Below are 16,746 nucleotides of genomic sequence, written 5' to 3'. Positions count from 1 at the left end.
ATATGTGCACTGCCCCGCTTGATGTTTTGCTTGGTTCCATCCTCAAATCACGAGATGCAATTAATGTACAAACTGTTATCATGTGGAATATCTAATTCAATGGATGGAAAGGAAGCTGATTTCTTTTGGAAGGATGATCCTAAAACCAAAAGCACCAATCTGATCCAGTGTGAGATCCTTACGATGATTCCATAGCCAAAATGACTCAGAATGAATTTGATGAACTCTTTACACCAGTTGCTGAAGACAATGAATTTGACGGTTTTTAAAATGTTGGCAAGAAAACAAGAATTTGTAATATTTTTCTTCTATTAATAACCCGGTCATATTTCTTATGTATCGGAAGTCAGGCAGTAATTGGTTTAAGAGGTAGAGTGACGGCTAGCATTTAAAGTCAACAGTAAGAAGTTGTTTTGATATGTTAATGAACCAAGAGAACTTCAATCAGACTTTTACATAAAGCAATAACTGGAATAGATTTGAATTGAGTTGGTTTAGTTTGAAGGGAGATATATGCAAATTTTAAAAAAGATGTAAGGAAGTGAGGTAAAGATAGGATAAGTTTGTTTTCACAAGCTTAAGAGCTAAAGTAAAGAACAATTTAATCAATTCTGGGAAGAAAGCATTTCTGAAGAGATTGGTTGAGATAACAGAGAGGTCAAAGGGAAGGAATGCATTTAAGGAAATACTGAAGCCTATGTGAGAGGGTGGCTGCTTAGATCTCCCAGAAGACAGCAGGGTAGCTGGTCAGAACTCCCAGAAGACAGTGTGAACAAGACCAGACTGAAAGAAACAGCTGCTGCCAGCCTCAGAGGACACCCTAAGGAAAAAGCACTTGTTTGGTAAAAATGACTGGACTTGTATAGATTCTAAGACCTATAAGGATAGTTGCTGAACAGAAAAGGGGAAGCTCTGAGAATAGTTAAGTCAAGGTTTGTGGAACTGTTTTCAAGTACTGTTTACTGTGTGATGCCATTTGCATGTTCAAGTGTAATTGTGTTTTATTTGTTTTTTTCTTTATTTTTTGAAATAAATGTTTATTATAAAATCATCACAAGTAGTTGGGGACATCATTTCTTGAGTTTAGAACTGCTCCTCATACAATACTAATTGCAAAAACCATTTTGGCAGCTGTTTCAAGTTTTCCTTTGGAATTTCAGCAGCTCAGCATTTACCATCCACAACAATGTTATAATTATTTGATGGGATTTGGGCATCACTAACAAGGCCAACATTTGTTGCCCATTCCTAATTGCCCTTGAATCAAGTGGCTTGCCACACCATTTCAGAGGCCATTGCTGTGGGTCTGAAGTCACATGTAGGCCAGATTTGGTTCCCTGAAGGTTATTAGTGAACCAGATGGGATCTTATAATTGTCAATTGGTTCTTGGTCACTATTACTGAGACTAGCTTTTCAATTCCAGGTTATTAATTGAATTTAAATTCCACCAGTTGTCACAGTGGGGTTTGACCCCATGTCTCCAGAGCATTAACCTTGACCTCTGGCTTTCTGGTCCTGCGATATTACCACTGTGCCACTGTCTCCCTATGGTTAAAGGTGTCCTTTAATTAATTAATTCAATAAAATGTATCACATTGGTTTAATTTGAATTACGGGTGTTATTATTTTTTCATGTTACAAAATCGCGACCACCTACACTAACACTGGCTGTTCACATTTTACGCTTGGAGTATAAGTTGACTTTCGTTTTTGGAAGGACTTTTCGAGGCATCAAAGGTTGACTGACAAGTTCCAATCTACTTTAGTTCTGCCATTGTCTGATTTCCAGTTACAGTATCATCTGTGTCCACCATTAAAGAGCCCATATTACTCTTAGCCATCCTCTTTCTATTTGTAAAAAACTTTAGTCTTGTTAATAACATCCCTCGTCACCTTTTTCTCATATTTCCTTTTTGTGTCTCTTTACTGCTTTCCTTGTATCCCTTTGTAGTTTATATTTTTCCCAGTCCACAAGCTTTCTTTTAGCTTTATATGAATTTTATTTCTCACTTGTCAACCGAGGTTGTTTTTTACTTAAGAAGCTCACCTAGCCTTTATGGGTATGTAAAGTTCTTGTATTTTATCGAATATTTCCTTCTGAAAACCCATCCCTGTTCATTTATAGCTTTATCCGATACTGTTCTGCCTAGTCAATTGTGGTGTGAATTTCTGCTTCACCCCATCCGAAATCAGCTCTGCTTAAATTTAAAACCTAGGCCGGGATTTTCCCACCCACTGTGGTGGGATGCACCGAGCGGGATGCAGCGGGCCAGCCAAAAGTCCATTGACTTCTGGCGGGACTGGAAGATTCCGGCAGCTGGTGGGGCAGGAAAACCCTGGCCCTTGATTGGTGATTCATTCTTTTTCCACTCAAACTGAATGTAGAATTCTATCCTATTCTGGTCACTGTTATAAGTCATTGCCATGTTAGTCTGTTGGATTTTACCCTTGAATGGTGGCGTGATAGTGAATTTGACTGAAAGCTGATACTGCATTTAGATTGATGAGGGAAAAATGGTATTCTGCAGGAACAGAAGGGTTTGCTCTGTGCTAAGGGCAGAAATGTAATGATTCAGTTTCTTGTAGCCAATAGCTTTGCAAATCCAATACATTTTGCATTCAGAACCTCCTGTTCCTGCAGTATATTGTTTTTTTTCTCATCAGTTTGAGTGAAGAATCCGCCTTCAGTCAAATTCACTATCACCCCTCCATCCAAGGTGAAATCCAACTGGCTTAAATGACCCATACTAAGTATGTGTGTTTAGCAGCAATACTAGTGATCACTTGAATGTTACTTTATTTTCTGCAGCCCATTGGATCAAACACCCTGCCTGAATCTTTTTGGAAAGTTCTTAACTTTGCTACCCTGTGAAATGAGCCAGTGGAAGCTATGGCTATCTTGATGTTACCATTTTTAATGTATACAACATCAAGATTTTCCTATGGCTCCACAGCTATACATTGTGAAGTATGTCGCCACTGGCCTTAAATCTCAATTCCAGGACATCGCTGCAGAAATTTCCCAGGATAATGTCCTTGGCCCAACCATCTTCAGCTGCTTCAGCAATGACCTTCCTTCCATCATAAGGTCAGAAGTGAGGATATTCACAGAAGATTGCACAATGTTCAGCACCATCCATGAGTCCTTAGATACTGAAGCAGTTTGTGTTCATATGCAGCAAGACCTGGACAATATTCAGGCTATGGCTGATAAGTTGCAAGCAACTTCCATGCCACACAATTGCCAGGCAATGACCATCTCCAAGAAGAGAGAATCTAACCATCTCCCCTTGACATTCAATGGCATTACCTTCACTGAATGCCCCACCATCAATGTTCTGAGGGTTATCATTGATCAGAGACTGAACTGGACCAGCCATATAAACACTGGCTATAAGAACAAGTCAGAGGTTGGGAATTCTGTGGAGAGTAACTCACCTCCTGACTCCCCAAAGCCTGTCACCAGCTACAAGGCACAAGTCAGGAGTGATGGAATACTGTCCACTTGCCTGGATGAGTGTAGCTCCAACAACACTGAAGAAGCTCGACAACATTCAGGACAAAGCAGCCCATTTGACTAGCACCCCAACCATCATCTTAAAAATTCACTTCCTCTACCACCAACTCATGATAACAGCTATGTGTACCATCCACAAGTTGCACTGCAGCAACTCATTGACACTCCTTCAACAGAATCTTCCAAACCCATGACCTCTAGCACCTAGAAGGACAAGGATAGCAGATGCATGGAATGAAGTTCCCCTCCAAGTCACTCACCACCCTGACTTGGAAATATATCGCCATTCCTTCACTGTCACTGGGTCAAAATCCCAGAACACCCTCCCTAACAGCACTATGGGTGTACCTACACAATATGGACCGCAGCGGTTCAAGAAGGTAGCTCACCACCGCCTTCTCAAGGGCAAATAGGAATGGGCATTAAATGCTGGCCTAACCAGTGACACCCACATCCCGTGAACTAATAGAAAAAAAGGTTACACCCATGGAGGAACCATACTTGCCATCATGGGAATAGGCATCACTGAAACCAGAGCAACTGGTGGGCTGGAGTGATCGATGATAAGTTGCCAAAACACTTAATCCTCCTTTTCTCATTCTACTTTTCCCTCATCCCATAATATCTTCTGACTTACGAGCTGCAGGTGGTGATAGAAGCACAGACTCCTTGTTTTTACCTCTCTCCTTAACCCAACCCTTTGTCCCTTTTCATTTCAGATGAAAAGAGCCAGAACCTTCCCAGCCACTGAAGAAAGAGGAAGAAAGCATTGAAGGTGAAGGGGCACCATCATGCAGTCTCACACTTGCAGCCAGCAGCAACTGCATGCATTTTAATGCTAGGATAGTGGAGGAATCTGCCCAGAGTGAAATATTGTGCAGGAATTAGGGCAGGAGGAAAGGTTAGCACAGATCACTGCTCAGGGCGGGCTACATATTCTTATATCTCCAGCAGCAGCCTGGCAGGAACCAGGTGCATAAAAATTAAGTTTTACAGATATCTTGACAGCCATAGGCATGTTGCTTTTGCCTCAGTTTGAGATTGCAGTCGTGGTTACAACAGTTGGCAGGCTTGAGCCTCCGCCTCTTTTTGAAGCAAAGACAACTCAAGCATTTGGTTGTTGCTGGAAGTTAGGTAAGTGAATAGCTCCCTAAGGAGCCCTTATCCAAGCTTTCCAATCCTGCTTGGAGCTTTTCCTCTCTGCAAGGGCTCTGCTCATTTTCCCAGTCATGCTCAATTCCATGAGGGAAGCCTCCTAGACCACACATATCTGGAAGCACCTGGTTCCTGCATAAGCCTTAAGCCATCAACAAAGTACTTCAGCACCAGCCAGGTCAGTCCCTGTAGACTACTAAAACTTTAAACAAGTATGGTAAACATCAAAAATGCATAGAATTGCAGAAACAGCCAGAAGAAATAATCCAGAAACTAATTTATAAGTTGATGATCCATTTGAATAGTGCTGGTGGAAGACCCTAAATGCCATTTTCAGCTGTGGAATGTTAAGAGAGGGCTACAGCTAGAGCTAACAGCTCAAAAATAGCAGAGACAAAAACAAAAAAACTGCGGATGCTGGAAATCCAAAACAAAAACACAATTACCTGGAAAAACTCAGCAGGTCTGGCAGCATCGGCGGAGAAGAAAAGAGTTGACGTTTCGAGTCCTCATGACCCTTCAGCAGAACTGAGTAATGTTAGGAAAGGAGAGAAATATAAGATGGTTTAAGGTGGGGGGGGGGGGGGGCGGTGGCGGGGGGAGAGAAGTGGGGTGGGGGGGTGGTGTGGTTGTAGGGACAAGCAAGCAGTGATAGGAGCAGATAATCAAAAGATGTCACAGACAAAAGAACAAAGAGGTGTTGAAGGTGGTGATATTATCTAAACGAATGTGCTAATTAAGAATGGATGGCAGGGCACTAAAGGTACAGCTCTAGTGGGGATGGAGTGGAAAGACTAACAGGGCATAAAATGTATAAATTTAAAAATAATGGAAATAGGTGGGAAAAGAAAAATCTATATAAATTATTGGAAAAAAACAAAAGGAAGGGGGAAGAAACAGAAAGGGGATGGGGATGGAGGAGGGAGTTCAAGATCTAAAGTTGTTGAATTCAATATTCAGTCCGGAAGGCTGTAAAGTGCCTAGTCGGAAGATGAGGTGCTGTTCCTCCAGTTTGTGTTGGGCTTCACTGGAACAATGCAGCAAGCCAAGGACAGACATGTGGGCAAGAGAGCAGGGTGGAGTGTTAAAATGGCAAGCGACAAGGAGGATTGGGTCTTTCTTGCGGACAGACCGCAGGTGTTCTGCAAAGAGGTCACCCAGTTTATGTTTGGTCTCTCCAATGTAGAGGAGACTTCCAATCTCCACCCCTCCATTATTTTCACATGGTCCATCTCTGACACTTCTCTTCCCTTCCTTGACCTCTCTGTCTCAATTTCTGGTGACAGACTGTCCACCAATATCAATTACAAGCCTACCGACTCCCATAGCTCCCTCGACTACAGCTCCTCACATCCCGCTTCCTATAAGGACTCCATCCCATTCTCTCAGTTCCTTCGACTCCGTCACATCTGTTCTGATGATGCTACCTTCTAAAACAGTTCCTCTGATATGTCCTCTTTCTTCCTTAACCGAGGTTTTCCACCCACATTCGTTGACAGGGCCCTCAACCGTGTCCAGCCCATCTCCCACCTTCTCCTCCCTCCCAGAAACATGATAGGGTCCCACTTGTCTTCATTTATCACCCCACCAGCCTCTGCATTCAAAGGATCATCCTCCGCCATTTCAGCCAACTCCAGCATGATGCCACCACCAAACAGATCTTCCCTTCACCCCCCCTATTGGCATTCCGTAGGGATCGTTCCCTCCAGGATACCCTGGTCCACTCCTCCATCACCCCCTACTCCTCAACCCTCACCTATGGCACCTCCCCATGCCCACACAAAAGATGCAACACCTGCCCCTTCACTTCCTCTCTTCTCACCGTCCAAGGGCCCAAACACTCCTTTCAAGTGAAACAGCATTTCACTTGCATTTCCCCTAACTTAGTCTACTGCATTCGTTGCTCCCAATGCAGTCTCCTCTACATTGGAGAGACAAAACGTAAACTGAGTGACCACTTTGCAGAACACCTGCGGTCTGTCCGCAAGAAAGACCCAAACCTCCCTGTCGCTTGCCATTTTAACACTCCACCCTGCTCTCTTGCCCACTTGTCTGTCCTTGGCTTGCTGCATTGTTCCAGTGAAGTCCAACGCAAAGTGGAGGAACAGCACCTCATCTTCCGACTAGGCACTTTACAGCCTTCTGGACAGAATATTGAATTCAACAACTTTAGATCTTGAACTCCCTCCTCCATCCCCACCCCCTTTCCATTTCTTCCCCCTTCCTTTTGTTTCTTTCCAATAATTCATAAAATTTTTCTTTTCCCACCTATTTCCATTATTTTTAAATTTATACCTTTTATGCCCTGTTAGTCTTTCCACCCCACCCCCGCTAGAGCTGTACCTTGTGTGTCCTGCCATCCATTCTTAATTAGCACATTCCTTTAGATCATATCACCACCTTCAACACCTCTTTGTTCTTTTGTCTGTGACATCTTTTGATTATCTGCTCCTATCACTGCTTGCTTGTCCCTACAACACCCCCACCTCTCCCACCCCCACTTCTCTCCCCCTACCCCCCCCCCACCTTAAACCAGCTTACATTTCACCCCTCTCCTAATATTACTCAGTTCTGCTGAAGGGTCATGAGGACTCGAAACGTCAACTCTTTTCTTCTCCGCCGATGCTGCCAGACCTGCTGAGTTTTTCCAGGTAATTGTGTTTTTGTTTTACAAAAATAGCAGTGTTAGTGCCACATCAGTGTTGCATGCTGATTGTCATGATCTGTCTGTTGTGCGTACTGGCAGCAGTCATTGGGCAGAATCGTCCCAGATTTGCACCAAGTGTGATATCAGGCTAGAAAAAGGACATTTTACTCACCGGCTGCAATGGCAGCTTTTGCCACTGTGTTATCCCATTCCCGCTTCATTAATTATGCATTCCCAGGAAACACGTCTTTGATTTGCCTGCCCCACCGTCACCTCAGGCCTTCAGTAATTGGAGATAGCATTCTTCAAGGGATAGGAAGCTGCTGGGAACTGATGGCTGCCAACGTGCTGCCCCCAGATTTAGTGATGCCTCCCTCAAGCACCTACTGGACACGGTGGAGGACCACCACAAAGCCGTCCACCCCCATTCTGGGCAAAGACCAGCAAGCAAGGTCACCAACCCTGTATGGGAGGCAGAAGTGGTCAGCACCAACACCCTGAGAAAGAGGATAGTCATCCAGTTGGGAAGAGGATGAATGGGGTCATCCGTTCCACCAGGAACTCTTCTCATTGCTCTCAACTCACATTCTAACAAACCCATCACACATCCACATGGATCTTACACCTCAAGGGACAACACCATTAACTCTCACACACACCCTCACATCTCCATCATGCTCATATCCTCCGGAGCTCACAACCTCACCCCGCCCATATCTCCGCTCACCACAAAAACATTCCTCGCAGTGCCATGTGTCCTGCTCACACTCTCTCCATCTGTTTTCATGCAGGAGAAGCTAGCTCACAGCAGCAGGGAGAGGTCCCAGACCATTAGACCCCTGACTCATTTTGAGGCGAGTGCCATTGCGCTGACTGGTGAGGACGTGGACCCTGCCTGTGACGATGGTGAGGTTGGTGGCGGCACCCATGTGAGGACCCTTCACCACATCATCCCTCTCTCAACACAACTATAAATGCTCTGTCTCTTGATTTTGACTCTGCTGCCATGCACTAATCATCTCTACTTTGGGTCACAGGGAGCTCCTACCAAGCGACAGCATTGGCCAGCCAGTCCCTCAACTCCATCCACATCCTCACATCCAGCCAAGAGGACACCTTGTCCAATAAGCAGCCTGGAAGACCCAGCACAGCACTTACCTACACCCTGCACCAGCGCAGAGACACACACCTCAGTGGGACCTAGATCTGGAGCAGCCTCGGGTTCACAATCCTTGGTGATCACTACATGGACGTGTATCCGCAGCAGGAGTAGGCAGGTTTAGCTGAGCTCCCCGGCATTCGGAGGACTTCTGGGGAAGAGGCATCTGTGAGGTCCGAGTCAGAAGATGAACCTCTGGATTTGGCCTTTCAGCTCATCCTGGGGAGTCAGCAGAAGGCAGGGGAACCTCACGCAGAGCTGTTGGAAGCCCTCAACAGAGTGGCAATGAGTCAGAGGAGTGTGTCCGCCCGCTCTCTGATGAAGTGGTGCCCACATGTGTGCTCATGGAAGTCTCCATGGGAAGGATGGCGGATGCCATGGAGACCCTTATCCAGCAGAGCGTGGAGATGCGCACAGACTTGCACTCCATCACAGCTTCCTGCAGTGGCAACATGAGAGGGAAATGGGGCACCTTGACATTCCTCCAGGTGATCCTTCCCTTCAAGGACTCAGGGCGGGGCCTTTGGTCACTTGAACGGAGGAGGAGGAGCAGCTGGACACCCCTGGTTCATACACACAGGAGCCTCAGAGGCTATACGCTCCCCCCAAGCTCCCTTTGCCTGTGACACCCTCAATCTCGCCCTCTGTCACCGCAGAAAAAGCAGCTGGCCCGCAGGAGGACAGCCAAAGCAAGCCAGGGTCCCCAAGGCCTCGGCCCTCCAGAGGACAGGCGCAAAGTCATCAGAGGCAACAGGGCCAACCATTGCACAGGCTGTCTCCACCCTTCCTGTGAATGTCAGGGCAGCACCGAGAGGAAGTGATAGGTCTAGAAAAGTGAAGAATTTCTGATTACAAGTGGTTGCATGGGTGAACGTATTTTGTCAATTTATAATGTGAAAATATTTTCGCTTTCACTAAATAATGTGTAATGTTGTCTTTCACTTCATTTAAAGGCTCCGCAAGTCCAGCCCCTGCCTCACTACCAGTTCAGCTGCACGCAGCCAGACTACGAGTGATTCAGGTGGGAGAAGTGTGTGTGTGGCCTTTTGGAGCCACGTGTAAGCACTCTCCCACATACACAGAGCCTTCCTCCATCACACTCATCTCCAATGTCCTGAGCATTTTCAGTGCTGCCTGCTGGGGTTCTCTCTCAGTTGTCCATCTGATTTGACCTGTATCTCCGCCCACCCACTGATTACACTCCCATGCAGCACCTGTGCCCGTCCAACGTGAGGCTCCGCCCACTTTTGATTTCGACAGCAATGGTAGTCCTTAAGTTTCTTTTCAGCTCCCTCGCTCTTTCCCCTCCTCCAGTCACCCATGTCCTTTCCCCTATCACTGTTGACGCCCCCGATATCACCTTCCACACCACCCCCCCCCCCCCCCCCCCCCCCCCCCCCCCCCACCACCGCACCCCATAATGACCTTCCAGCCAGAACCCTTTTCTTTCCAGGATCTCCAGGTGAATGTCCACGCCCCTTATCTTCCCCAGAATCCCACCCCCATCCACCATAGACTTCCCTGACCTCCTCCTTCCCACCCCCAGGGTCCATGTCTGTCCCTGAGTCCCCAACAACCACTCTTGCTGTCCCTACCACCTCTACCGTCGCATCTTCACCCTCCCACCTTTCTGCCTCCCTGTGCCCCCTCTCATACTCACCATTCCCTCCTACCACGCCCACCTTCAGTTCGGTCCCCAGGAGTCTGTCATTGACTCTATAGACCCCTCCCTTGCATGTTCACCTGGACATCCCCTCACCTTACTACCTTCTCCACCCTTACACCCTCCTCCACCTTTTACTCCCTCCTCCCCCCCGTACTCCCTTCCCCCCTCCCAACCTCACCCCCTCCCCCAACGTCTTTGTCACCAACCCCACCCCCACCCCTCCCCCCACCACCCCCCGACTCACCTCTTCCTGACAGCTTTGTTCCCACCTTCCCACCTTCCCAACCTCATCACTCCGCCACCCCCCCCCCCCCCCCCACTCTGGTACACCTTCCTCTCCTCTCCACTCACAGCTAGACCTTCCTCACTGCACCCACTGCCCACCCTCACCACCGCTGATCATCTGTAGCAGCCCATGGTCAAGACAGTAATGTCCCGAAGCAGACCCCTGACAACAACAGAGACCTCCAACGTTTGGTGAGCTGCTTGGCGGCAGAGCCATGGCCATGAGAATCCACCCACCATGCGACGCACATATTCCTCCAGGGCCTGGCAGCTGTAGAGCTCGAGCACCTTCTGCTCCTCGGATGTCCGCGATGTGAGCAAGGCCCTAATGGTAGGTCCCGACTTCTACGCGTCACACTTGTTAAGACGTGTTCTGGGCCGGCGTGTTTTCCCACCGACATGGGTGGTAAATTTGATATGGGGCATGGGGAGGCGCAGGGGTGATACCAGCAAGCAGTCAAGATGATGAGATGCAAATGCATTGAAATTAGGTTCCCGACATTGGGCAGCGGGAAAGGTGATTGATGGGTGGCTCAGATGACTGCAAACTGGTTTCGCGATGGCATGAATCCAATTTTTGACCTTCTCGCCATTTTGCCTATTCATGCCCACCATGATGCCCAACGCCAATGGGGCCAGAAAATTCTGGCCATTCGGTGTGTGTGTGCACGCTAACCCCTTTAAGAAGATGACACACAGTGCACTTCCCATTGGGAGCGTGCGCATGCATCAGAGACACTATTTTGGTTGTTCAAGAAGCCTTTTGTAGTGCCCAAAATACAGGATTCACAAGAACCCTGTTTCCACACTACCACCCCCCAACCTCCTCCACCACCACCTGATCACTCATGAAAACCGGAATATGATTGTAATGGAGAAGAAAAAACTGATTAAAATTAAGTGTAATCTTTGAGAGGATGGATGATTATATTACAACTAAAGACCTTAACATTCTGTATTTGCGGTTCTGCATGTATTTCAATAACCTGAGAAACCAAGGACTAAATGCTTTTAAACCTGAATTGTATGCGGGAGCCATCATATTGGAACAACATATTTCTGCACATGGAACAAGACAGTACAGATTAAAGAGTAAATCAAGTTGAAAGCAAAACTACTTTTAACAAAAAATTAACTGCTATGCATGTGGTTTGGGCGAAGTGTAGTTATTTTATTATTTTACGAAATGTAGATATTCAGGATTTTACGCAAATTGCACAAAGACACTTCGGATATAACTATAATTTTTTTCTCAATATATTATAATTCCCTTTACAAGTAGAATACTTCTGCCATATGATAGGGATGGAGAGGGAATCAGTCATCTAAGGACAATGACCAGAGAGGAGGGGGAAAGTAGGCGATCATTTGGCTCAATAAGACTGAACTGGTATTTTTTACCACATTAATCATTTAAATCTAATCCCACTCCTCTGCTCACTCACCTTAATGTTCACCTTTTTAAAACAATTAATTGTCTTCTCAAAAATGGCTAATTTTAACTGCAGTTCGTGAGAAACAGGTTCCACATTTTAACTGCCCTCTTTGTAAGGACGTTTTTCTAACTTTCCCAATGGTTTATTCTGCTATTACCTTAAATTTGTGCCCTCTCATTACCCTCTTGCCAACCAATAAAAAACCCATCACTGTTTAGTTTCTCATAATGCTGAATCATCTTGAAGACCTCAGTCTGGCCACTGCTTAATCTTCTCAGCTCCAGTGAGAAAAACCATAACTTCTTAAGTCTCTTCATAACCGTAAAAGCTGGTAACAATCTGATAATGTTTTGTCATTAAATGATGTGCCGCTTCTGTTCCAGTGACGGAATAGAAGAGAATACATATCTTTGCTGTATTGTGTTATACATTAATATATCAACATTCTTATAGTGCCTTTGTGTTGCAACAGATGTTATAATATGAAATTTAGCGCAAATATTGCAGAAAATGTGGTACGAAGTGATCCTAGAGCGTTATGCAGTGTACGCACAATGCACTAGTACATAACACATCAGTTGGCTAAATAAAAGAATAAGTTGAGATCCATACTTACCTTACAAATGATGCATTTATATAATAGATCTTTGATGAAATATGACTGCCATGCAAAATCCTTTCGTTATTTAAGGTCCGTATTTTTTTTTCTAGGGCATATAATTTCTACAAAGAAAGAAGAACTCAGCATGATCTGAGAGCAAGTCAACATAGAGGTATGTTTTGTTTTCCAATTCATGAACTCTGTGCAAATGAAAACGAGCCAGCAATGCGTTTTCAGTGATTTCATAAGCCCATATCAAATTCCCCAGGCCTGGATGTTAAACAGATGTTTCAACCTGGTTATTGTAAAATAACAGAAAGAAGTATTTGAAATGAACAGGTTAGCTGTTTGGCAATGTCAATAAGAATCCTATGTAATTAAGTGTAGCCAGACAATGCGAACTGCTGGTTATTTCATTTTCCAACAGCTGGCATTGTCTAATTACATGTTAAGAAGGTAAGAGAACTTAATCCCAAAAGCTCCATAAAATCGTAAGATAGTTACAGATGAGGAGGGCCATTCATCTAAATTCATCCATCCAGCCAGATCCTAAGCACTGTTTTGACTATATAGTTTAATATTCCATTGGCTTCATTGGTTGTTGCTCTCGTCTAGTTGGATATGTTGAACATTAAGGCCATAATTTCCGACCCCACTGGCATCGGGCATCATGGCGGGCATGAGCGGACAATTTTTGGAAGGCCAAAAATTGGTTTAACGACGCCGTGAAACCAGTTTGCGATCGTCCGCTCTGCCCGTCAATGGCGGGCCGCGTTTCCTGACAGCGGATGCTGGGAACATAATTTTAGTACATCTGCATATGATTATAAGCCCTGCTTGCCAGAATCATCCCACCATGCTGGATCACCTGAGATCCCACCGACATGTTTCTCAACTGTACATAAGTGACGTGCACTTGGTGAGCTGCACTTTATTTGGGACTTCGAGGTTTGTTTGCCTACCTTGCTTCAGGCAGCACTCGCAGTCATTAGTGCCAGGCTTCAAAGGGAGCACCACATCAATTTTAAAGGGGCTCACGGGCAGGACTCTACCTACCAGACCAGCCATAAGTCGGGGCTGCAGGGCAAGCTTTTGCCTGGGGGAAAGGGAGAAGTGGCCTCAGGCAAGGGAAGAAGCTTTCAGGCTAAGGCTGTGCTGGGGGAGGTGGATATTCCAGGGTGCGTTGGGGCACATGTTGATCTGTGCAAGTGACATCAAGATGGTGAGGTCTGAGGAGACAGTCTCCAGAGGAGAAGCCAAATGATGATGTGAGGGTTTGTGTGAGAGAGTGAGTGGCAATGTCCCTTGAGCTGGCAGTGAGTGAGATGCCAGTGAATGTGTGATGGGCTTGTGAGTGTGTGAGTTTAGTGTGATGAGATGGCTGCCTTACCCTGGCGGCATGAGTGAGATCATTCACCTGTTTTCTGCTCTGGATGGCCGACCTCTTGTGTGCAGCATTGGCACTGACCACCACTGCCAAACTGAAGTGGTGAAATTGATGGGCATACTGTGGCCAGAGCGGGGGTAAAGGACATCGCAGTGGGCCTCTCCAGTGTCCAGAAGGCATCCTAGGGATGCATCATGGAATCGGGGGCTGCACTCTCCTTGGCTTTTGGGGCCATGTCTTCACCAGTGCCCTCCTGGGCTGGAAGCATTGAGAAGCCTGCGTGTGGCTGCAGTTTAAATATGGTGACCTGCGTGAGGAAATGGCGAGGTAACAGCGTGGCGGGCAAATCGGAGGCCGCCTGCCAGCGAGATGGCATGTTTCCGGCATAATTAATGAGGCAAGAATGGCACGATACAGCATGAGAAGCCGCCATTGCGTCCAGTGGATAAAAAGCCCTTTCTCCTACCCACTATTGCACTTAATGCAAATCTGGGACGATTCCGCCCTGACTCTCCTTATATCATGAGGTCTCCTTCAGCTATCTTTTAGTTGTTTCAACATAGTTTATGGAGTACATTTGTAACTTACGTTTCTAGTCTATGTGCTGTACTACACACTTATTTACCTTAATTTTCATCTGTTATTGTTCTGTCAACGTATATACTTTGCCCAACTCATTCTGAGCTGCGTCCGTTGAGTCCATTGCTCCTCTCATATTGGTGTCATCAGCAAATTTCACCACATTGAATTGAATTTTTAAATCCAGTTATTTTAAAAAAGTTATGAACAGCTGTAATCCAAAACCTGTTTCGTTTTCTCACTATATTGATATAACTCTGCAAACAAGTATGCATTTTGAGCTACCCTTCCTGTTAGCCTTAATTAAACTCATGCCAACCCAGCCCAAAATTAACTGGGTGTGAGTTCCAATTGTTTTGTACCTTGTCTCAGCTGAACAATTGTTGACACAACGCACTCATTTTTTCCTAATAAAAGATTTTCTGCTTAACCTGTACTGTCTTAGAAATTTTCATGGTTGCTGGATAGAAGGTGCTTTTTACTGCCTATAAATTATCTTAGCAATGCAATAATTCCAACTCTCTGGGTATTCACAGCCTTTGCAACACCGAAGCAGGCAGTGTTTTCAAGTTCAACATATTCTATATACACGCACCTTCACAAAGTAACACTGTGGCAAAGCATGATACGTGCCTGGGGTTGAATTGATTTTTGCTTTATTGAACTTCGTAAGGCATAAACTTGTAAAGCTAGATTCAGCATGGAAGGGATGAATTCCTATGGTTTCACACAGTAATTCTTAACAGCATGCCATTGACCTACACAAGTCTGTTTGTTCATTAGATTTTCCTCTGGCTGTGAATTTGTGTGAGCTCATAGAAATTACTTACAATTTTAAAAACTCATTGGCTTTGGTGGAGGTGGCTCTTTGTGAGCCCCTGCTTATGTAAACTGTTATCCGATTCAATTCACGCAGTGTGGAGGGAAGGAACCAGGCAGGTTCTTAAAAGCAAAATACCGCGGATGCTGAAAAGCTGAAATAAAAACAAAAATTTCTGGAAACACTCAGCGGGTCACGACGCATCTGGAAAGAGAAAAACAGGAGTTAATGGCCAGGATTTTGTGGGGACGGCAGGGGTCTCACTACAGCGGCCGGAAGCTGGTGGTGTGGAGGAGGGGAGCACGGAGGTTGTGGTGGGGAGGGGGGGGGCAACTGTGTTTCTGCGAGACCTGGGGTCGTGTTTTACTGGTGAAATCCAATGAAGTGGCTGCCACTGGGCCTGCCACCCTATTTAGAATGGTGACTAGCCCCCAAGAGCTGCTGACCCAATCGGAGGGGTTTAGAGACCATCTGATCAGCCGCCTCACTTCCACTCGCCCACCAGACCAAACTCCCTTGAAAGCTCCCCTTATCTCCTATCTCCCCTCAAGCCCCTCCGAGCTCATCCAGTCCATGAGAAGCAGCTATTGCTCCCTAATTCCCATTAAACTGCTGACCACCTGGCTTCCCTTCCTGACTCCCATGTTAGCTGATGTTGTTAACAGTTCTCTCTCTTCAGGTAAAAGCACAATACTGCAGGTGCTGGAAATCTGAAACAAAAACAGAAAATGCTGGAAAAACTGAGCAGGTCTAGCAGCATCTGTGGAGAGAGAAACAGAGTTAACGTTTTGAGTCCGTATGACCCTTCTTCAGAGCTAAAGAGAAGTGGAAATGTGATGAAATTTATACTGTTTAAGGGGGATCGAGCAGGTGAAGCTGGATATAAGGCCAGTGATACCTGGGGATAAAGGATAGATTGACAAAGATGTCATGAACTAAAGGATGAAAGGAATGTTAATGGTAGTGGTAAGTACTAAAAAAGGTGCTGATAATGGCATAAAGGCAAGAAAGCAGAATGTGATAATAGCAGAACAAGGATAGCATTGTGGGAAAGAACCAAATGGAACAAGTAACGGATGGTCCTTTTGGGGATGGGGATGGGGTTAGGCAGTGGGGGAAGTGGTGGGGAAAAAAGATAGAAAATGGGATAGAAGGGAGGATAAAAAAGGGGATAAAACAATGAATAAATAAATAAAAATAAAAATAAATAGAAATAAAAATGAGTGGATAAAAAATAAAAATGAATGTGGAAAAAAGAGGATTAAAAAAGGTGTGAGGATAGAGGAGAGGGTTCATGGGCTGAAGTTGTTGAACTCAATATTCAGTCCGGAAGGCTGTAAAGTGTCTAATCGGAAGATGAGTTGCTGTTCCTCCAGTTTGTGTTGAGCTTCACTGGAACATTGCAGCAGGCTAAGGACAGACATGTGGGCATGAGAGCAGGATGGAATGTTGAAATGGCAAACGACAGGGAGGTCTGGGTCATGCTTGAGGAC

At 45.6% G+C, this 16,746-nt stretch overlaps 1 long non-coding RNA gene across 1 annotated transcript; it reads left to right on the top strand.

Annotated features, from left to right (window-relative positions):
- Positions 1 to 327: 327 nt before the first annotated feature.
- Positions 328 to 9,588, top strand: LOC121277630. Its single transcript, XR_005942953.1, has 3 exons — positions 328 to 932; positions 4,238 to 4,293; positions 9,433 to 9,588. It is a non-coding gene; the product is annotated as an uncharacterized LOC121277630 (long non-coding RNA).
- The last annotated feature ends 7,158 nt before the right edge of the window (positions 9,589 to 16,746 follow it).

This window comes from Carcharodon carcharias, chromosome 5, assembly GCF_017639515.1.
Source record: "Carcharodon carcharias isolate sCarCar2 chromosome 5, sCarCar2.pri, whole genome shotgun sequence".
Taxonomy (NCBI): Eukaryota; Metazoa; Chordata; class Chondrichthyes; order Lamniformes; family Lamnidae; genus Carcharodon; species Carcharodon carcharias.
Note: the sequence above shows the minus strand (reverse complement) of the source record. Positions and strands in the feature narration are given on the sequence as shown.